This window comes from Falco peregrinus, chromosome Z (genome assembly GCF_023634155.1).
Source record: "Falco peregrinus isolate bFalPer1 chromosome Z, bFalPer1.pri, whole genome shotgun sequence".
In the NCBI taxonomy this organism is placed as follows: domain Eukaryota; kingdom Metazoa; phylum Chordata; class Aves; order Falconiformes; family Falconidae; genus Falco; species Falco peregrinus.
The window spans coordinates 22,144,080-22,168,485 of NC_073739.1; the positions used below are offsets into that span (position 1 = coordinate 22,144,080).

General features: G+C 41.0%; 1 long non-coding RNA gene across 3 annotated transcripts in view; it reads right to left on the minus strand.

Annotated features, from left to right (window-relative positions):
* The window catches only part of LOC129782732 (uncharacterized), a 63,805-nt gene that overhangs the window by 15,579 nt on the left and 23,820 nt on the right, over positions 1-24,406 (minus strand). For all 3 annotated transcript variants that reach the window (XR_008744792.1, XR_008744793.1, XR_008744791.1), the window contains exons 3-4: positions 11,429-11,495; positions 9,356-9,438 (exon numbers count right to left, since the gene is read on the minus strand). This is a non-coding gene — a long non-coding RNA (uncharacterized LOC129782732). The remainder of the gene's footprint in view (positions 1-9,355; positions 9,439-11,428; positions 11,496-24,406) is intronic.

The following is a 24,406-nucleotide window of genomic DNA, read 5'->3' on the forward strand; positions in this document are numbered from 1 at the left end:
AGAACAAAACCAAAACAAACAAAAAAACCCAAAGCAAAAAATAAAAGACTGAACACAAGCTAATATTATAAGATCATTTGCATCTGATATTCTAACAAGGATCAGCCACTGAATATCCTCAACTACCAAGATCAGTGACTGAGCAAACTATCACTGTATGTTAAAGCACTGCAATCTCCTCAAAAAATTCTCTGTGAAATACTTTTAAGTTATTTGGGAATATGGCTGGATTTGACTTTCAAGTCAAGCCTAATACATATGCCAAACACGACCAGAGATATTCAGCATACAGCAAGCAGTTGGTGGCACATTCCAAGAAACACAGTGCAAGCAGCAAGAGCCAAATGCTTCTTGGAAATTGAGAGCATTCCTAGTCTGGCGGAGAGGGAAGGAAGTATTTCATTGACTGATGGACCTTGCTAAGGCTCTACAAGCAAGAACAGCATGGCAGATGAGTAAAACAGAAAAAAATAAAAATCTCAGCCACTGAACACAAAATCCTATGGTTTACCTTGCAACCTATTAAGTCAAAAAAAGAATGTCGGTAAGGAACTACCCAGCATACTAAGACAAGCTACCGCTGATGTGATTTCAATTTGATTTGTAAGAGTGTAGCACCCACAGCATTCAGGAACCGATTCATGTCCAGCCAGCCCTGAGGCAGAATCAGGGCATCCCCAAGTGATACGGTCACTGCCCTCACCATCACAAGCCACCACCATGGCAAAAGCACACAGCACACCACACCGCTGGCTTCATTCAGAATTTGAGTAAGAGGGTGTTCTGCAGATGTTCTCTACACCAACCAATGACAAGGGTTTGCAACACTTGAGAAACAGGTATTTTTGATAACAGATAACTGTTCACTAGCAGCAGGTTTACACCAGTTAAGCAAGAATTCGGTCATATCACTCCACCATACCAGAGCCAGCCAAAACCCAAAACTGGGTCAGCAGCTAAAATTTTAGCCTCTTAACAGCTGCATGAAGCAAACAAATGTCAAGCCACCCTTGAAAGAAATAATTGCAAAAGAGATCTCATTAACAATGTCTCAATAAAACATTCTGTGCTGAGATGCAGGCCTTGATAACTGCAGCAGGACACAAAATCAGGATCAAACTTACAGAGTGTACCACAATGGTGACACAAAACCTTCCAGGGATCCTGTGAGGAGAAAGCCATTTTCTCAAGATAAATCACGTCCTGGAAAAAAGCTGTGTATGTGAAATGGAAAACTCCATGTGTTTTGGGTTGTTTTGGTTTAAGTGAATGGGTACATATTCTTCCAAAACGACAAATACATCTACTCACTATGAACACAAGCTTCCATGAAATAATACTGAGAGTCCAAGATTTGATCAGCAACCCAGGGAAAGCATCACCCGGGGAAAGCATCTCCACTAGTAAGTGGCCAGCATGATTGAAGATATCCTCAAAAATGCTACATCCCCACAAAAAAAAAAAAAAAAAAAAAAAAAAAGAGCAAGACAATCTACTGAAAGAAGAGCCCAACTTCAAATCGTCCGCAAAATACAATGCTTCATTCAATGTCAGGACATAAAAGGAAAAGCTTTCAAATTCAAAGAAGAAAAAGTTGGTTGCCAGATGGGAGGGGGTGGGGGGGTGTTGAACTCTGAGTTTAAAAGAATGAGTATACTGGCGACAACACAAATTTTACCATAAGGGAAATAACAATATATGTACGTCAGGTACAGTAGCTGTATTTAGTTGTGTCCTGTTGTATAAACAGAACAAAAGAAATACTATGATAATCAGCTACCTGGCGAGAGGGTGCATAATATGCATGTATAAAGGACCTTAAAATGTTAGCACTCAGAGGACATATATGAAAAGCAGACTTCTGCACTAACTTCACACACACATTTTGCACTTCAGCAGTCAGCACATTTGTCTTGGAACACTGTTTCCTGAAGACAGACATGTTTTGGCTTTCAATACAGCTATTCCAGAGGATCTCATCACACCTTCCAAACCAGTCTATTTACAAAATCCAAAGCAAGGAGGGTCTCGGGAGTGGGACAATGGACTTTACAAATGACAGAAATGAGTGAAGAAAAGGATCCAAGGCTTCCAGCAGGACTTCAAAGCAGAGAGGCTTGTCTTGTCCAATGTGCAGCTTGCAACTTACGAAGACTTTGGTTTGCAGAGCAGCTGGTCCAGTAGGACAGTGAAGGTTCAGTTTCTTTTTTAATGCTTAAGTCCACTCATTTTATTTTATATGAAGGATATAGTTTATCCTAGAAAATGACAACACTGAATTCTAGGACACCAAATTAATTTTTAGAGAGTTTGTTGGTAGAGCTCTTTATTTTACAAGTTAAAATTAATTAAGGCTTGGGTTCTTCAAGAAACATAGCATCTGTTGGTCTTTGTCTCAGACAAGCTGAGAACAGAGTAATTACAAATGGTCTATATGTGGTTGCTACTCAAGGAGATACTTAATTTTTTGCAATATTGGAATAAACCAGTTTTTAATTAGATGACAGGTGATGTACTACATTTCAGCAACTGGATATGCTATGAAGTAGTTCAAATAAGTGGTTCTTAAAATGAGTCACTTTGATTCAATTCGTCTCCAGTAACTCCACTAATCTTTCTTATATGTGAAACTCAGATTTATTTAGAATTGATCACCCACAACTAGCAAACTACTGCAAGAACTACTCACTTAACTACTTCCATGTGAAATACCTTCACTCTCAAGTGTTCTTTTATATGACCTATCTTAATTATGAATTTAAGGAAAAAAATAAGACCTTGCAATTAGGTTGGAGCAAGATTTTAAATCACAGAATCATAGAATGGTTGGGTTGGAAGGGACCTTTATAGGTCACCTAGTCCAATCCACTGCCATCAGCAGGGACTTCTTCAACTAGATCAGGGTGCTTAAAGCACTGTCCATCCTGACATGAATGTTTCCAGGGATGGGCACCTACCATCTCCGTGGGCAACCCGTTCCAGTATTTCACCACCCTCATTGTAAAAAATGTCTTCCTTACACCTAGTCTGCATCTACCCTCTTTTAGTTCAGAACCATTACCCCTTACCCTATCACTACAGGCCCTGTTTAAAAGTCTACCCCCATCTTTCTTATAAGCCCCCTTTAAGTATTGAAAGGCCAGATGGGTGCCTTTGTTCAAAGAAGGATTTGTTTCATTAAGAAATAGTTTCAGGCATGTTTTCAAGGTTTTCTCTAAAGACTGAGAACTAGAAGTATTTTTAGGATGACAGTTAAAATATACATGTAACCATGGGCCCAGGAACATAAGCTGTAAGTAAAAGTACTATTATGAAACTGCCATGTTTCAGACATGTAATACACACCCAGATGTATCAGCTTATTTGATTATTTAATCTACATCCATAGCACAATACTGGCATCACAGAGAAGATTTTATCAGCCTGAGGGTTGTTTTTGTTTTGGTGACTGTTTTTTTGACACACATGCACCAGGTATGAAACCTCCTCATTTTTCATCATCATCTGACAATTTTTTCAACTTCTTATGTATTGAAACTTATTATAAAAATTATTTTTTTACATAGGCTTATTTGCTTTTTTGCTGTCACTCAGTGTGGAAATATGAGGGAGATTAACTTCTAGTATATAGAGCTTTAGAGAATGTAGGTATTTTTAAAAATCAAAACCTCCACTTTCTATCAGTGTACTTCTTTCCCTAGGAAGGGCACATAGATAGAAAAATAACCAAGTTAAGAAGAAAACACAAACCCAATATATCAAATGTTAGTGGATGGAAAATGTTAAAGTAACTATAAAATGTTTCCTAAGATCAATTAGCCAGAGTACAGAAAGTTTTGACAGTTCTGGTGTATGAGCCCAGGCATACAGAATAAAGCACTGGTATCTAAACAATTGATTTGAGCTTAATAAAAGTGAGACTAATTTGCTATGCACAGAATTAGTAGAAGCATTTCAAAGAACAAATAATCTGAATCCACCGTTCCATGTAATTTATTCCTCAATTTCATTTCTAAGATTTCCAGTGTACCTAGTAATAAAAATCTGAAGTGGATAAGAGGGTAATTAGGGTTTGTGTCAACCTCTGTATAGATTTTCTTTTTCTGACAGTACTAGAAAGCTGCACTGCCAGCACATGGAATACTACGGAGTATGTCTGAGGTTCCCAGTGGTAAGAAAATGTATACTGTATGCCTGATGTAAAACAAAAGACCCTTCTCAGTAGTTTTCTAGAACATAATACACTGCAGTACAGTACGGTGGACTTTAGCCTAGCAGAGGAAGTAACAAATACATCCATGTTTTTTGTGTTAATGTTTATTGTTTTTCAGCAATAGATTCACTTGGCTACCTCATGCCAATAATAATGTACTGTGTAGTTAGTCCTTGTTTACATTTATGGCACAGTTTTACTTGTAAAGAAATGTAAAAGAAAACATATGCCCCATCACATTAGTGTGATGCTGTCTTGCTGTTTAACATCAGCCATAATGATCTTTCAAGAGTCTGACTGAAAGCCTGGAGTTTCTCTACGTGATGTCCCTTTAGTCTCTTGGAGAACATCACAGAATGCCTGCCGTGTAAAACTAGGCCTAATCTTAATTATCTTGCTGTCTATTTCCTGAGCTTAATTAACTTTTCTGAGTGCTTTTCTACATGACCATTTTGTCTTATTCAGCATTTAATAATTGCTTTTCCCTCAGTTCCTAGGACAACGAAAAGCCTTCACAATCTTAATTGTTATGGCAAAAGCTAAGGTATAAGATTTGAAAGAAAAGCTGTAACAAAAAATTTAAAAACATAAGGCCATGCATACAAATAGAAGGGCAGAAATCTGCAAATGTGGAGAGATAATCTATTCTAGCTTCTAAATGAACTGACTTTAAATATTTAATGATCTTGTTAAGTAAATTCAGATTACAGGATTCAAATTCTTGTCATTATAGGTCATCAGGCTGGTTTAGGTGAAGTACAAATTGTCCATAGTCCACAGTGCTCAGATAAGTTTAGAATAATATAGCAGCTAATTTGCATGGCCAAGCCTTCTCCCTTACTACTTATCCAAATACTCTACGATCTGGCCACTCTTCTTGCAAGGGAGAACAACACAGTGAAGGCTGAGCACGTTGTAGCATCTCATTTTGCTACTGCTAGAATTTTACTTTGTGTTTTCAGATTACAAAAACCATCTGTATGCTTCAGAGAAACAAACACTAAGACTTTGCTTACTCCATTTTTTTCACATTCAGGACACAAAGGGGAAGTTTTAAACTGGCTGTCTAAAAAGCCAATATGATTATTTTCGTTTAAAAAATACTGTCTTCCAAGCTCACACAACCTCCATTAGCTATTTCAGTGCATTTACTACATACGACTCTCTTCACCTCTACCATGCCAGCCAGAAGCTGAATGATTAGTTGATATGCAGGTGTTCAGCCAAGTTGCTTTTTAGTAATATTGGAGATAGACCAGATAAGTGAAAAGCTAATAAGTGGACAGCAGTCATCCCCTAGCTAAAGGTCTGAGGTCCAGTAGATTTTACAGAATATTTGTCTAACTTTTCAGGATTTGATCCTGTCACTATCTGACTGTCAGCACCAGAAGACAGATTCAGACATAAAAATAACCAACATCAAAGTAAAAACAATCAGCTCAAGCACCCATCCAGAAAACAGGGAAAGCTATGCTATCTTTTCTGTTGCTACTTTTCCCGTAACACCCAGAAACAGCAATCAAATAGCTTAGCAATAACTTCATCAAAGTGAAAAACAAAGCTTCACAATGGTAAATAGCTAACTGATAAAATTAGCTATATCCCCTTATCATGATGGGGTTAATAACTCTAACGACTTGACTCTTCTCCTCTGTTCCCCTAGACACCAACAAAATACCCTTTATACTAAAAAATAACGCACTGCATAAGGAATCAGGAGTGCCGAAGTTCATATCATTTCACTTCCATTTGCTTGCACTTGTGTATTTCAGTCATTTTGACTGTCAAAGCCTCCTGCTTGCAAGCTGAGAAGTCACACAGGATCACTTTTAGCAGCTATGGGCTAAAAACTTGCAAGTACTGCTGTCCCAAGCTCTCTGCTTTTCAGGGGTATTTACAGAATGAAGATGGAGTAAGGGTATTTGGATGTACTGAACACCTAGTATACTCTCCTACAGCAGCAGGAAGAGAAATCAAGCACAAACATCATAACCCCGTACTGTTATATAGGAAGCACAGTGTAGAGCACCAATGCAGCACACAAGCCTGCAACTGTACACTACAGCTGTTACATCTAGCCTTCTCCTTGAACTTCATGTTAACCCTTTCTTAACACAGAACAGAGTATGGTTTTATCAGGACTTGGTAAGAAAGTAATAAATTGAGTTATGGACTAGACTGCTCACAAAAGCAGGTCAAGAAAGACAGTCTTAATACAACCTATTATAATAAAGAGCAAAATAAAGAAGAAAAAAAAACAACCCTCGACCTAGTTTTTACTTACTTTTTCCACGTTAGCTTCCACAAACTTCATTACTTAAACACTGAGTAACTCATCCAATCACAAATTTCCCTCTTTCCTCTCCCACCTCCAGATCACTAGGACAGGTGTGAAGAAAGGCAAAGGCTACTGAACAGAACCAAAGAGTAAGCCCAGCTGGGCGAACTTAGCCTCAGAAGGAAGCAAACCATGCTCCCAGGGCTGGCACTGACAACATGCCCAACCGCCTTGGCAGAGAGGAGGCACACCAGGAAAGGAGAAAGAAATTGCTGTCTCCCACTTGTGATGTGACTCCAGGGCTGAAGGAAAAAACATCTTTGAGCTCCCGGGTATGCCTGGGTCACTCATCCATGGGACAGTTTTGACATATGGCCCATAATCTTAAGAAGGTTGGCCATTTTACTTTTCAAGTTTCAAGCACAGTCTAAATAAGAAAAGTTTCATCTGAAATCTTTGGAAATTCGAGTGCCTTTCCCTTCAAGAGAAACCCCCCTCAGGAATCAGAGCCCAAAGCAACTTACTGGTGACCAGTTCTGAAATGTCCTATTAAGCCAGGGCTGTTCACACTGCTGTGAACTCTGTTGTGTCAACACAGAACCACCAAAACTTTAATCTTTAGGGCAGCTGAAAAGATTTATTGCTATGTCAGTGACAAGCTGGAGTTTAAATTTTCAACATATGAAGCTTAAAAAAGGGACAACCTTTCTCTTAAGTGGTTTAAGATTTGAATCACAGTTCCACCAGCTTGAGGACTTGTGAATTGTTTTCAGCTCATGGAGCAATTGTATTTATTGCCAATAAATTGGAGGGCAGTTTGATTAAAAGATCAAGAGAAACATTCCTCTGTTCCTAGCTTTTAAGTACTAGGCTAATGGTGTAAGAAACCATTGACTAGACAGAAGTGCCATGGTCTTCAACCATAAACCTATCACCTTACTGTATTTATTGTCTCTTGAAGACAGTGACCTGCTTTTTGTGCTACGTTAGCCACTTTATAAAAACTGACTGCTAGTCAGCAGCTGTAAGGTTAGTTTCCTTAGAGCATGTGTCATTAGCATGAGACTGAATTTTAAGACAATCACTGGATTAGCTAGATACACTTAATTAAATAAACTTATAAGACCACCAATAACACTACTTGTTGAAACCACTCAACAGCAGTGGAATCTCTGCAAATGAATATTAACAGAACTTGTAGTTACTTGTGTTCAGTTATCTGGAGTGGTTCGTATGCTCTGGAATTCAATTCTCGCTGAGACCTGCAACCAAACTTACATACACGGGTGTGTAAACCCACTCAATATACATTTGAAGAGGAAGGAGGAGAAATATGTATATCCCAAACTATTTTGAAATGAAGAGTCTGACCAACCAAAAAACCTCAATACATGTACTTATATCCTCATATTTACTGAGAGCAACTGGCAAATAAATGAAATGGAAGAAAGAGACACAGAAGCTCAAGCTGCTTTTGTACAAAGACAAAAAGTGGCTGCATTTTACAAGTGAGAGTGTAGTTTTCATACCCATGCATGCTTGTGTAGAGCAGTATGTACTTTCTGCTGTCTCTCTTGAAGAAGTGATGAAGCAGGTCATTAGAAGTGAACAGATTGAGGGACTAACAGTCATGCAGGGTGTTAAAGCAAGCTCGTGTTATCCCAACTGCACTATCATAATGCTTTCAACTACTACTTGCTTGATAAAATGGAGCAAAGTGAACAACTAGGGAAACAAACAGGAACTGAAATAAACCCTAGTAAGTAAGTAACCCTTGGTAACAGCAGCTTAAAGCTCATTTAACTCATAGGCTCATTTAAAAAAACAGCTTCTAGCACCACTTAGAAAAAAATTTGCTCAGGCCTGCATATGCACTGAGTTTCCAGGTATGCTTTGTGATTGTTAGAAAATATATTAGAGTTTTACTTGATCTAGATGACTGGAAAAAAAAAAATCCTGCATCTGCTGAAGCCACTAACAGCTTAGTGATATGTTCAACTGAGCCTCTTCCAGGTTTTCTCTACTTTCATTAATATATATCCTGGCAGTCAGTAGAAACAACAAAACATAGTATTTCAGAAGGTAGGGAAAAGGCCAATAAAGAGCTAAAGAAAAACATAAAGCAACTTAAAGCAACTTTTTTTTCCTGTGCTTTTGCTTCTTCCTCTCAGTGTCTGCCCTGATGGTCTTCTACAGTTAACAAGACCTGTTGTTCAAATTAATATGAATTTAACATACTAACATATGAACACACTTCTCTGCTTCTTGCAAGTCAGAGATTTCTTTCTGTATTTTATGGGGGCTTGAAATTATAGGTCCCAGAAGCCATAGAGTACCATTTGGCACACACTTAAATATAATGCACAAACATATACATGTGGAAAGCTCCAACGTCCATTCAAGTTCTGCCATATTTCCATTGCTACACAAGTCAATAACCACCTCTTCACTTTATAGATTCCAATACATTTCAGCTTACAGCATTTCCATGTAAAGATACTCCTAAGGTTTTGGAGGAAATTAAAATATTTTCAAAATAGGAAAGAGTTATTAGAAGGACATGTTTCTATGAATAAGCATTCTTTCTGAATTCTAACACCTGTGGGTTTTTGTAGATAGCTTTGAATCTAGATCCTTTGTATATAGGGCAAACAGGCTGATATGAATCAAAGGCAGTACTAACTTTCAATGTAGTCAAGATAGGTATGTATATATTTACATACACATAAATACATCTATATTTATCCTGACTACATTAAAAGGTATTACTGTCTTTGATTTATATCAAGTGGTTTGCCATATATTTAGACAGCAGGATCAGAGAGGCTCCAGTAACTCTCTTGTTTTACTACTTTTTTTCATACCTGTATCTCCTCTGTGACTTTTGCAGCCATAGGGCCAGGTTTAGGTCATTTTTGTTCTGGCAACACACTGGGATTTCCAAACTCTGCAAATCAGATTTCGCAAATACCATTAGCTTAAGTCAAAATCATAAAATAGTAAGAGGGCTGAACATGCCATTATTTCCCTTTCATTTTTGTAGTGCAATTTGCAAGAAACATGAATATGTATTTTTGTGCCCTTTTTACTGCCACCATTCCTACTTGCATAGTCATTGCAAGATTGACATCACTTTAAGCACTATTTGCAATCACAAAGAAATAATTCAGTGATGTATTTCCCTTTTTCCACTGCAACAATGTTTTGCACTTACGCAGCCAATGTTACAAACAAATCTGCCATTGTGCACTAAAAGAATGAAAGGGAACTGTACTCATAATCTGATGTTGCAAGAACTGTGGGGAATAAACACAATGGCATAGAATGCCAATATTAAGCTTATGATTTGGTATCTGCTGGAGAATAATTCATACCAATTTTTATGTGACATTTAGAACAATACATCTTTTTGTGGCAAGTCAACCAATAAAAAGTGTTGCCTTATAGTATTAAAAAATGTGCATAGTTGCTGTTACATCTAAATTATGGAAGAGACCAAGTAACTCAAAACTGCTAAGTAACAGAAAAGAAAAACAAGAAAGGTGACACAGCACAAATCTAAAGTAAATTCAGCTGGCAAGGTTGGACTATGCTGCTTTCTGTGGGTGCTAGCAGTGTCAGCCAGGCACCAGGAGTTGGTGATAATGGGCAATTTCAGTGTTTGACAGTGGAACAGAGCAGGATATAAGCTAATTCTTCTGACATAAAAGGGGTATCCTCTAAATACAAATATGAGACAGCAGCTCAGTTTTCAAGTGACAGCGAATAAAGGTAGAAACCAATTTAGCTGAGGGTAACAATAAAAGTAACATTTCTGGTTTTTAGGAAGGCAGACATGGGAAAAAATATCAATAGCCTTCAGGAAAGCAGACTTCTATAACCTTACAGACCTGGTTGTGGAGGTCACACAGGATGGAGTGTTATTTTTGGGGATAGGAAATATCAGCTACCCTGAGTTTTTTCTTCACAAGTTTTTATCTTATTATTTTTGAAGAACCATTTCACATTTTGCATATGTTCCAGGAAGAGTCAACTCAACATCCCTGGAGTTATTTAAAAGACATGTAAATGTGGTGCTTACAGACATGGTTTAGTGGTGGACTTGGCAGTGTTAGGTTAACAGTTAGACTCACTGATCTTAAAGATCTTTTCCAATCTAAGCAATTCTGTGGTTCGATGATGTCTAGAGAAGATGAATAAGGAAAACCAGTAATCTTTGAAGGGCACAGATGTATACTATCACAGTGGAATGAAAAGATAAGGAAGGATTGGAAGACACCAACTTAGCTAATTTTTTTCAATGACTTCAAAAAGAAAGCTCAAAGTAGAAATAAGGTTAGATTATTGTTTAATACCACTAGTAATTTAAACAAACACCAGCAGAAAATCTAGAAAGACCAGCCTTTGAAGAGTTAAGGAGAAATTAAACTTATTTGGTAAGTAATTCAATAAGAAGACAACTACCAAAGGAGCTGGTTTGATAAACAATGGCAAGGAAGTGCTGCTTCACAGTTCTCACTGACTGACACATTAATACCAATTTACCTCCTCTTTCACTCAGGATGTGATCAATGCTTAACACGACCAGCCCCAGTAACAGAAAGGTAAGAATTCCAGACACTGCAGGTTAAAAAGTATGTTGGATGTTTTCAAGCTGGAAGTGCTGTTGAAATTTACCTTTAAAAACACTGAGGCCACTGCCTCCATGAACAGTGGAGCCTGTCTAATGGCATACTGGGGCTGAGAGGGGAGGAGAGGAACCCTCCTGGTCAGGAATGGGCAGCTTGTTGGCCCATTCTACTGTCCTAAAACCAGTGCTTGCAAAAGGCTAAAGGAAGCAGCTTAAGAACAACTAGCAGTTATCTTTCAGATTTCATAAAGGACATGGATGAGCCCAGAACACTGAGAGGAGGACAGGAAAAACATCTGGTGCCTACCTTTAAACCAGGGAAGAAGAAAGGGGAGAACCTGGGACATGGAACCCTGCCAGCTTACCTTCACCTCCTAGAAAACAGGAAAACAAGAAAGTTTAAGCATAACAAAGGTAAAAAGGGAATGAGAAAGTGCCCCATGGAGTAGTATCAAGCTATTCACACTTTCTCCCTTTGTCTAACACAGCGATTCTACTGAACAGGGAAGAAATATTAAGTGTTAACACCTTGATTTTAAGCTTCAATTACAAAACTGTTTCAGATTATGTTCTTGTAAGAAGTAAGAAAGCAAGTTAAGAGAAAGAAGCATGTAGGAAAAACTGGATAGCAAAAGTACTATTGGCAGGTTAGCAACAAACTGGAACAGGGTATGGAGTGAGGTTTTACAAGAGTCTATCCCAAGCCCAGAACTGTTCAGTATTTTTTTATTAACTTGAGTGAAAGAAATAACAGGTATGGTTAATAAATGTACAGGTGATACCGATCTGGAAGGGACTTAAATTGAAGGACGGGATTAGAATTCAAACTCCTAATTAACTGAATTCTTACTGACTACAGCAGAGGTTAGGCACTACTCAGAGCAGATGCAAAGTTCTATATTTAGGGGTAATCATCTGCACAGTCATAGTATAACAGATGACTGTATACAGCTGCACTACAGAAAGAGACCTAGGAGTTAACTGGTACATTTTGTGATCCAAGGGCAAATGCATATGGGAATAGGTTTTACCCCCCATGAGAATTTCTTCACTCATCTACGCGATGGAGTTGCCCTCAGCTGGAAATGCCCAGTTCTGGGTATTAATTCAAGAAGGATGTGAACCAGCTAGAAAAGGCAACAAGAATAATCAGAGGTCTGGAAAACAGGAAAAGCTGAAGGAATTATAGTTGCTCAGTCTAGAGGGATGAAGAGTGATGTGGCAAAAAAATCATACATACTTTACAATAAACTCTTAAGGTCCATTGTCAACAGTACAATAGTGATCTTAAAGTTTGAAAGCTTTACCTTACATGCCAACAAAAATGTCTTGACATCCAAGACTTTTAGAAATGGAAGACAGTCCTCTACCCATTCCTGTTTGACAGCAAACTGAACAAATGTCTGTGACAGACAGGAAGAAGCAGCATCACATTGATTTTTTAATGGAATTAAAACTTAATTCAAATAATCAAGTAAAAAGAACTGGAGCTGGAGAAACAGGTAAGTGCCTGTCCTATAGGAAGAATACATCTGAATTATGTGAATTACAGTTGTGCTAGGCTTGCATGGCAAAGTTTTGGTAGTGGGGGAGGCTACAGGGGTGGCTTCTGTGAGAAGTTACAGAAGCTTCCGCCATGTCCAATGGAGCCAATGCCAGCTGGCTCCAAGATGGACCTGCCACTGGCTGAGGCCCAGCCCATCAGTGACAGTGATAGCGCCTCTGAGATACAGTATTTAAGACGGGGGGAAAACTGCTCACAACAGCAGCTGTGAGAGAGGAGTGGTAATATATGAGCGGAACAGCCCTGCAGCCCCCCAGGCCAGCGCCGCAGGAGGGGCAGCGGGGGCTCCAGGGGCCGGAGCAGAGATTCCCCCCAGCCCGTGGTGAAGCCCACCGTGAGGCAGGCTGTTCCCTCAGCCCAGGGAGGCCCACGGTGGAGCAGATACCCACCTGCAGCCCATGGAAGACCCCACACCAGAGTAGGGCGATGCCTGAAGGAGGCTGTGACCCCATGGGAAGAAGCCCACGTTGGAGCAGAATCCTGGCAGGGCCTGTGGCCCCATGGGGAGAAGACCCCCCACAGGAACAGATCTGCTGGCAGGGCTTGTGACCCCATGGGGGACCCATGCTGGAGCAGTCTGTTCCTGAAGGACTGCACCCCATGGAAGGGACCCACAGTGGAGCAGTGTGTGAAGAACTGCAACCTGTGGGAAAGACCCATGTTGGAGAAGTTCAGGAAGGACTCTCTCCCATGGAAGGGATCCTGAGCTGGAGCAGGGGAAGAGTGTGAGGAGTCCTCCTCCTGAGAAGGAAGGAGCAACAGAGACAACGTGTGATGGACTGACTGCAACCCCCACTCCCAGTCGCCGTGTGCTGCTTGAGGGGAGGTCAGAGAAAACTTGGAATAAAGTTGAGCCTGGGAAGAAGAGAAAGGTGGGGGCAGGGTGTTTTAAGATTCAGGTTTTTATTTCTCATTACCCTCTTCTGATTTGACTGGCAATAAATCAAACTAATTTCCTCAGGTCAAGCCTGTTTTGCCCGTGACAACAACTGCTGAGTGATCTCCCTGTCCTTATCTCAACCCACAAGCCTTTTGTTTTATTTTCTCTCCCCTGTCCTGCTGAGGAGGGGAACGACAGAGGAGCTTAGTGGTCACCTGGCATCCTGCCATGGTCAAAGCCACCACAACAGTATAGACGCCACATACTTTTCCCTTTTATTCTGATTGTCAGTGACCTGCAACCAAAGTTTTTGTCACATCGCCCTTTAAATATCAATAGATTGCCAATTTTTGGTACCTATTCTTTGCAAAGCTGATATTACCTCTGCCTTCAGGAACTGAAGCACAAGAAGGAAGAAAGTGACGATCCAGTTCTACATTAGTATTTGTGAGCTTTACCACTGGAAAATGGGATTAAAGAAACTGAAGACAACTTGTTGATGTTTAGTGTCTCATTTAAAGCTACACATCATTTAAAGCATAAACACTTCTTCATGCCAAGCCACTGCCTTCTGCTTTGATTATCTCTATATATTGCCGATGGTGGTATTTGTGACTTGGGCAGACAATTCAAATGTGATACCAGAATTGTGGCAGTAGATGGCATAACTACACTGTGATCTTGGGGAAACTTCAACTCCGCTCTTTTCTTTTGCCTAAACCATTCAGACCAAATATTTAAAACAGAAATTTAAAAATGCTTTATACCTAACATATTTTGCTCTTAAATTGAGGAAGCATGAAGCAAACTGATCATCTATACAAGCAGAAACAATATAGTGGGAAATGGGGCTGTTTTCTTGTTAGAGAAAGTTGTGCTCTAGGCCCAAATTTTTATAACAGTGGTCAGAATCAAGCCAGAACTCAGTGCTTAAATTCCTTTCTTGCAACTATAAGCAATAAAATGTAGATGTATAGAAAATGTGGTTAACATTACTAAGCCTTCCTTTAAGATTATTTTCCTCCATACAGATTTTAAGGCAAAATTTGGTGGGTTTTTTTAAGAAATAGTAATTAAATTTAGAATTAACTGTGTTTGGAATGTTTCATATCATAATGTTTTCCTTTATCTTCTCAGCTATCACAGGTTTTCAAAAATTTCATGTGAACTTATTTTAAATTACAGTAAAAGCCTCAGTGTGTTTCAGCCTATGAACTCAAAAGTGATGAGTAGATATTAAAGCATGTAATTGTAAAAAAATTATACCAAAAACAATGTCATACAAGACAGGCAGCAGTAAAACTAAGCTTCCACTACCGGTAAGGGGTTAGCAGTACCTTAAAGAAAACTGAATTGCATGGTGCTTGTTTCCTTTGCACTTAAGAACGTTTCAGGATTCATGCTGTAAACTCTCCAGTAGACATCAGCATTATCTTGTTCATGTGATCCTTATTCACTGAACTGTACCACAGGCTCTCAGAAGGAATTGAAACGAGTAGAGATATTCTTAAAAAGCTGTAGCATCAGCGTAGCTAATACCCCTAACATGTGGCATAGCATCTGGAGACAGAAGTGCCCCACAAAGCAACACCAACCCCTCTTAGAATCCCAGATCCCTTCCTCAGTACCACCATGTCTTCTTTCTTCACCTATCTTTACTGCTATCTTTCCTTACTTAGAGAAATAATGCAGGAAGAGATACTGTCTACAAATATTTCTATAATGTATGCATAAGTTTTGAGGGCTGTGGACCACTCTGATGTTCTTACTGGCAGTTTAGGCAAAGAGACATCACTATCCCTTCCCCATTTCATCATCTCTTCTTTACTAAACTCTTGCAGGCAAGCTTAATCTGTTTCTAATTTGCACTCAGAACTTTGTTTATTCTCCTGGGGACACACTGGGTATACACACTTTTCCTACACCCAAAGAGCCTTCTGCAGTCTTCAACAGATTCTTCCACTGTCTAGAAGAGTCTTTTATAGTGCCCTTGGACAAAAATATCCATAAAGAGGGAAAGAGCTAGATCCTCTTACATAAGACTTTGCCAAGGAGGACTCGAGACTTGAAAAAAGAAACTATCCTTCCAGTTCCATATACCTGCTTTTGTTTACATCAGTTGTGATATAAGCAAAGAGGTTCAGGCAGATAAGTTTTGTCTCCCTTGTGCATTGTAGTAGCCTTAACTACACGATCAAATTTCTTTCATTCCAGTCCAGGATGCTGATGCTCACTGAATAGAGGGTACTCAGCATTTTCATGTTGTTCTTCTTACCCTGTATGCAGCCTCACAATTTAGTATATTCTTCACACTTTATCCTGAATACTCTCTTACTGATTTCTGTATGAAAGTGAAGTGTTTTCACCCATCACATTGTCTTAGTGTTCTCTTACAAATGCCTCAGAAAGTAAAGGGGCATTATGATTCCTTTGCTTTTTTATCAGTGATAAATCAAAGCACGAAAGTCAAAGTTAATACAAGGATGACAACTTTTTCAAAAGTACAGTGTGATTCTTTTAAGTTTTCAGAACAGTTTCCATTCACTAAAGTTTAGCTGTGAAATCTCAGCACATCTGTGAACTGGGATACTCAGGGGAGAAGTAGCATGCAAATAGTGGAGGTTTTGGGTTGAGGTTTTGCTTTTTAGTTTGTTTTGTGTTTGTTTGTAGGAGTTTGATTACTTACTAAGATTCCAGTAAGACTTTGTGCAAGGTGAATTAAATTCTCAAGGACAAATTTCATCTGCCTAAGTTTTAAAACCCCTCTCTGCTACATCAGTGATTAAGTGTTCCTGTCTACATATCATTCAATCTCCACAAACCTCTGAAAGTTTGGACCTTATACCCAAAGTGTTTATTATTTTCTTGTAATTGCTGTTCAGTATGCAGTGCAAGTGTACTGGCTGTTAAAAATACAGTAGGAAGAGCACTTTGTGAGAGACTGTCCTAGTTTGCTTATACGTGGAAGTGTAGTATGTCTTGCTGGCAGTTATAGTATTCCAAAACCACCTTTTTAGTGCTTGGGAACAGTCCAACTACCCCCAAACTTTATAGCATAAGCCTCTATACTGCATGTTAGGAACTATAAAAAGGAACAGTTCCCCAGCATTTCTCTCCCAGCCCAAAATAATTCCAAATGCATATGACCAAGCCTACTAAACTCATCAATAATACTCAAACAACTTGAGATGCCTTGCAACATGCCTTTGACTTGAGGGTGTAATCACAGAGAACAGTGTTACTGCTCCCAGAGGAAAATATTTCAATGTGACATGATGGCAATGGACTCTTCAGACCTCGCAGATTCTATTCCCATGCTCAAGTCAAACCAAGTTGCATCTTGAAGGGATTTAATTTAGTTTTTAAACAAAACAAGCTGGTTTGGGAAAAAGATTTTGCAACAGAAACGTGTCGTGTGATTCTTCCTCTCCTTTCTCCTCTCCCCCTGCAGTACATCCTGGAACCCCAATGAAGCTTCCAAAATAGAACAAATATTCATTAGGCTCCCTCTCCCAGTTATTTCTCCTTTGCAGGTAATGTAAATTCGACAGGTTTGAGTCCACGTGTAACAAGCAGTCTATCGCCTACTCCCAACCCCCTGCAATATTCTCTGCTGGCGAACCCACTCCATTGCTGGCAGCGTCAGGGGTGGTGGTGTTTGGGTTTAGTTTGGTTTGCAGGTTTTTTAAGAACTAAAGCCATCTAGATCCTTTTAGCTTCTGTACTTCTATTTCTGTCACAGTCCTGGCTTAATTCTTCTTTACCACATGAAGATGTTCTCAGGCTTTGTCTAACAAGTATTCTCTCTGTAGAAAGAAGAAAGTCTGCAGCTTTTACATATTTATCCAGTAACAAGTGTTCTCTTGCCCAGTGTCTTTTCATGTAACATCTGTCCCAATTCCCTATTTTCCTGGAAAAGTCAAGTCATGCTTGTCTCACAGGACATAAAATTGTTCTCTGGAACCAAATAAACTTTCCTTTTGTGTCAAAGGCTTCCCTCAGTATTGTTAGGACTATTGCTCTCTCAGGACACTAGACAATGTACAGCTGATAGTAAAATAACACAACCCAACCACACCACTTACTCTGGGTTAACAGCTCAATGCATTATACACTAGGTTTTCTGGAAGACTCTGTTACACATAGCAAGAAACCTTGCAACAGTTGTATTGTCATTCACGATCTTTGGCCAAAATGGCAAACTCTACTGAGGTTTACAAATGTAAATAGTGATGTAATCTTCTTCTATCCTATAGGTAAAGATATGTTTCTCCTTCCACTAATTCTAAGGGCCCATACATTTTGTCTGAACAACAGCTTGGATCTCCACTGCTCATACGCTACAGTTTCTTTCACTGTAGTATGCCAAATTCTAAGTAATTTCTATTTTTTCAGGCACTATCAACCTTCAGAAATGGACCAAATCCACTGTCTGCCAAGTTCTAGCTGTTTTTTCAAGCATCCACTGTTTTTCAGAGTTTTTATTCAGCATCCAATCTTTTATTGGATACATCTTGTAAAGCAGTAGAAAAAAGCTGCTTAACCACTTCAATCTTGCTGCAACTCCCCCTACTCAGTAAAATCATCTTTTCTCCAAGTGTAATTTTTGCCAAGAACACTGAATTCTTCAAGTTCCTACATTAACACCATGATGGTTTGGACCTGGCTGAATGCCAGGTGCCCACCAAAGCTGCTCTGTCACTCCACTCCTCAACCGGACAGGGGAGAGAAAATAAAACAAAAGGCTTGTGGGTCAAGATAAGGACAGGGAGATCACTCAGCAATTACCACCACAAGCAAAACACACTTGACTTGGGGAAATTAGTTTAATATATTACCATTCCAATCACACCTTCCCCTTCCTCCTAGGTTCAGCCCTAGTCCCAGTCTTTTTGTCATACCACTGTGCGGCACAGGGGGACAGGGAATGGGGGTTGAGGTCAGTTCATCACATGTTGTCTCCACTGCTCCTTCCTCCTCACACTCTTCCCCTGCTCCAGCTCAGGATCCCTTCCATGGGAGAGAGTCCTTCCTGAACTTCTCCAACATGGGTCTTTCCCACAGGTTGCAGTTCTTCACACACTGCTCCACTGTGGGTCCCTTCCATGGGGTGCAGTCCTTCAGGAACAGACTGCTCCAGCATGGGTCCCCCATGGGGTCACAAGCCCTGCCAGCAGATCTGTTCCTGTGGGGGGTCTTCTCCCCATGGGGCCACAGGCCCTGCCAGGATTCTGCTCCAACGTGGGCTTCTTCCCATGGGGTCACAGCCTCCTTCAGGCATCGCCCTACTCTGGTGTGGGATCTTCCATGGGCTGCAGGTGGGTACCTGCCCCACCGTGGGCCTCCCTGGGCTGAGGGGCACAGCCTGCCTCACGGTGGGCTTCACCACGGGCTGGGGGGAATCTCTGCTCCGGCCCCTGGAGCCCCCCCTGCCCCTCCTGCGGCGCTGGCCTGGGGGGCTGCAGGGCTGTTCCGCTCATATATTACCACTCCTCTCTCACAGCTGCTGTTGTGAGCAGTTTTCCCCCCGTCTTAAATACTGTATCTCAGAGGCGCTATCACTGTCACTGATGGGCTGGGCCTCAGCCAGTGGCAGGTCCATCTTGGAGCCAGCTGGCATTGGCTCCATTGGACATGGCGGAAGCTTCTGTAACTTCTCACAGAAGCCACCCCTGTAGCCCCGCTGCCACCAAAAATTTTGCCATGCAAACCCAGTACATACATCTAGAGTTCACTCTACAGAACAGATCCTTTGATGTAACTGATCATCATTACACATAAGAAGCCCTCCCAATATGTCATATCACAATGGCAATTCCTTCCCGAAAACTCGCATTATCACTCACTACCTATTTGTAGGATTCAGCATTGATACATTTTTATCAGTTTACCTTGTCTTTTTAATTGCTCCACCTCGAAGTTTGTTAGCACGCTACCATAGGTGGCATGCAGTAATTCTTCAGAAATAAGACGGTTTACATGGAGTTTTGATTCCAGACACCTGTAAGCTACAAAAAGCAAGCTTTCGCACTACCCGTTTCTCAGGTGTCTGCAGCTTTCCTGCAGGAAGCAGTCAAGGAATCTGCCTGCAACCCTCAAGAAAGGGACACAAGCCACTCCTGAAGAGGGGATGCCTCACCAGAAAGCAAGACAGAGGAGTCAGTACTATTCAATGTCTTCCATTATGCGATACCTGCTAATTGAGAATTGTGCTACTCAATAAAGCGATACCAAGCATGATGTGAACACAGATCTTTATTTGAACAAAATTAACAACTGCCTCAGCTTTTATGGAAACTTGCATCTTAAAAGAGTTTGAATTCCATGCAAGATTACTTGAACGGGTGCTTCACAAATGCAAGGGAATAGGACTCCTGTGTATTTTTGCAACAAACTGTTGTTTTCCCGATTTGGAATCCAATTTTAAATATTCAATTTCCTGCAATATCTTTGGACTCCCTTCCAACTAACTAGCACAAAACGAAAGGTTTATGGTCACTTTATTGAACCAAGAGTATGTTGTTAAAGTACTAATTTGAAAATAGCATTTGAAAAGATGATGTAGCAAAAAAGACACTGCACAGAAAGTAATAAAAAAATGTAATACAGACACAAGTCTCTGTCAGATTAATTCAAAGCTACTGATACTTGATATGGTTATTATTACAATCAAATTATTAGTATGAAGTAGTAAGTTTCAATACAGCATTAGATCACGAAGTACCAGCCAGACCATCGAAAAAACCTTCAGAATTCTGGCAAAGAGTGTATGGGTATTTCTGCATGTGTGAAAGGTCCAAAATTAAAAACTTCATTAATGTGGTTCTCCTCTAAAAATGGTTATAATTCAAAAGGTTCATAAGGCATAATTCATTCTGTTGGCTTGTTTTCTGAATGTTCAGTTTCAAAATAAAGCATAAGAGCCCAGGAATGTGGGGCAGGGGTTGCGTATCTCCCATTTGTCTTTGCAAAATGCACGTCTGTGTTTTACATCCAGCTGATCCTACAAAGTAGCCATGGGGAGGCTGCTGAAATCTGGGAGCATCACCTGGGTACACAAACTGCCCAGGACAGGAGAAGGGCTACTGAAATCACAGACCCCTTCTCAGGCGAGAGAAGAAATGGGGAGGAACCGGACATCTTGCACATGAGGGCTGGATTTTCCTGCCTTTCTGCTATTGCAGCCAGGAAGAGCCACTCGACAGGCCCCCAGGCCTGACCTACCAAACTGAGAGCACCTGTGGTTTCCCATGGTTCTCCATGCTGGCAGCAGTGTTTGCTCTAGCCACGCCAGGGCCACAATGTCCCCACATCCCAGCCACCCCCCACAACACATCATGCAGCTGCAGCCCAAGTACCAATGCAGGAAAGGAGACACCCCACAAACCCAGCAGGCTGGGCAGTGACAGCAGCCCCAACCCTGCCCATCACAGCTCTTGCCCAAGCATGCTCTCAGGAGGGAGCTCCAAAGCCACCACTACAGCAAAGAGGGCAGCGACACTAATGGATGTGGGGGAAGTGCCCAGCTGGATAACCTCCACCATGGGACACTGTGATGCCTAACGCTGCAGCCCTCCCTCTCCCTCCCTGGCCGCCAGCTCCTACCGACAACGGGACACAGCACTGCCCTGGCATCACCTACACCATTTCAAGACCGTTGGATTTACCGCTCCACTCTCAAGTCCAAACACCTGCAGCTCTGGAAATGACAAGCAACAACCGCTATTCAGCAGCAGCTCCTTTGGCTGCTGCAGCATGCCAGCACATGGGCGCCAGGCTCTGATGTCACCGCCATTAGGCACAGCATCATGGAGACATTTGAGAACTTCCACTTAGTACCCGCAGCCAGCTGGTGCCAACTCGTTAGTGCTTGCTGTCTGGCCGGACCAAGCCCAGCTGCCCAGAGGAATGCCTACAGCTAGGCACCACTTTGGTCTAACCCTGACAGCCGTCTCCAGGAGAAATATCATCTGCTTCTGCTCTGGACGGGCTTGTTGATTCGGCCGACTCAGCTTCTCCTGTCCCTTCAAGATGGGACGAAAGCTCACCTTGTGATGCTGATCTAGCATTCCTCAAGGATGAAAATAATTTCCAAGCATGCAGCCAGGGCCACAGCACCAACAGAATCCATTTTTCAGAGGAGACCTCTGGTGACGCTGATGACTTTGCATCCCTCGCCTTTCCAAAGCAGCTCTGGAAGATGCTCCAAAGCCACCGGTTTCAGTCCATTTGGTGGGTTGTTGATGGCACCTTTGTTGCCACTGATGAGGAAGCCTTCCAAAAGAAAGTGCTGGCACAGAAAGAACCTCGTAGAGTTTTTGAAACTGGCAGCACAAAAAGCTTCTTTTGTGAGCTCCACCTCTATGGATTTTGCAAAAGTGCCACACGACTAAAACCACTGACTCGCTTGGTGAATTTCTGGCAGAAGCAGCAGTACCTTCTGCTCATAGCAAGGTACATCACTTCGCCTGTGTGTGAACTGACTCTCATAGTAATTGTGGTGCCAAAACTTCACCTTCCAGTAACATAAGCCTTGGCAACACAGAAGAGGAGGATAAGGGCAAGAAATGCTCAGAGATTCATTCCTTTCTGTCCTGAGCACTCCTGTTCCAGGAGAGCTACAAGACAGCACTGAGGCTGATTCTTATCACCAAGGGAAACTTCACCCCCCTAGAGGGAGTCCTACTGTCACTGACATCTCTGCTTCCAGACAGTTTGACCTTTTCTTGTAGTTGGGCCTTCCATGCCTGGGCAATTACAATTTGAATATCCCCTGCAGATTCTGTCCTTTCATGAGCAATTACTCACACATTCACCACTGCAGACCTTTCAAATTTCTCCTTAAGCTTCTTGCTCCCAATTTCCATTTCCAAAATCATTTGCTTTACCACACATAATTTTATTCCCTTTTCTCTCTTCTTCATTTGTTTACAGCTTAGTTTTAGACACCTTCAGATAAGGGTCTCTTTCTCTTACAGTGTAGGGTAAGACATGGTAGAATGGCCACAGACACAGACACCCAGTCCACCACCTGTGGGAACCTGGAATCGACCAACATGTGGGCCATGTTGGCCCATCATTCTTTCCTGCCTCTAGGTTTTATAATCATTTTTAGTCATTAGTACAAGCAATTCTTCCTTTTCTTCTTCCTTAGCCTCTTAACAAATTTGGCATTTTTGTTCTGGTCCTTGCTTGCTTTTTGCTATGCTCTATAACATACTAATTGGCTACAATGTAAGATCAACTGAACTAATACATGCACAAGCACTGAAGTTAACAAACCCCATTGTATATGCTCAATATGTATATGTACCTCAATGCTATATTAAGTCATTTTTTCTCACCATCCTTTCCAGTCCGGGAACCATCTTCACCAGTCAAAACAGTTTTTCACCAGTATGTGAACATTACCTCAAATTTCATGTTTGTCCATTTCTGTTCTCTGATCATCATCTGCATCTGTGCTGCAAGTGGTGTTAAGCAGTATCCAAATACCTTCCTGCCGTGACAAGCACATAATCAAATGCCATTCTGTTTTGCAGGGCTACCTGAGATGCTCACTGTGCCTCTAACTGTAAGGCTGAGACAGCATTACCATCTCTCTCATTACAGCAGATACACTTACAGCCCTTTATAGTTGTGATTATAATGCAGATTGGTGGAAGCCAGTTTTTCAAAAAAAAAAGTACTTTGCGAAGAGTGTTTTATCTTTTGTTATGCTGGGGTAAATTGTGTCCGTCTTTTCAGGAGAGGCCTGGATGTATTGAAACGCTAAGAAAAAAAAAGAGAAACATTTTAACGCACAAGTGTCAGCAGGCAGTGTCTTACAGGCTTCAGAGTCACATACTCCTTATAATCTTTCATTTTTAAGGTCTCACCACATAACAATTCTTATAGATTAGTATATGACCTGTAATAAAATAAAACCAAATGCAAAACACTGAGCTACAATTTCTAAAAACAATCAACAGTTTCTAATGATAGCAAGGTCACCAACGTCTATTTTCAGGGCTGTAGACTGTACTTTTGCTGACATTTCATCAAAGCATGTTCATCCAGATAATCCAGCTCTGCTGTGACAGGTGATATGCTCTGTGTCGTGTCTGAAGATGGTATGACCCTTTTACCCTGGGAAGCACGTATTCATCAAGCAGGTCCTCGCACATGACTGCAGCATCAGTAATTACCAGTACCAATAAGGTCCCTTCCAGTGCAGCTGATGCACATGTTCTCACTGGCAGACTGTGTAAAGTCTGCATAAAGATTGTATAAATAAAGACTGTAAATGTAGATTCAGTCTCCTGATTTCAATGCGTGACAGACTTGAGTGGTGGGTTCTGGTAAAGCATCTTTCAGCAGTCTGTGGGAAGTCCTTAAAACATTTCATTAATAGCTGACAATATTTCAGAAGAGCTTTATCTGTTAGTTTTATGTTTGAATGCAGGGAGGGCTGAGTGAGACAATCACATGGGTCTGCCCATTAAATTCTGGTGAGGTAACAGCCCATATTTTCTATTCACAGTGCTTCTTATATATACATTAGTGGGAGAGGTAACACATCCAGACACTTTGGGCCAGTGTCTGCAGAATTTTTTCCCAACTGTGTTTTAAAATGCGAGGTTTTTCTCTCTGCAGCCCCACTGCATTGGGGATCATGGGTACAATGCCACCTTGGTTGCATTTGTAAGGCTGCCCATATTTTTCACATTACTTTTCCAGTAAAATGGGTCCCCTTATTGCGGTCTAGCATTAGGGGAATACTAAGGCAAGGAATTCGTTCTCTCAGCAGTTTTTTGGGTTTTGGGCGTGGTTTTGGGTTTTTTTTTTGCAATAGTTGTTTC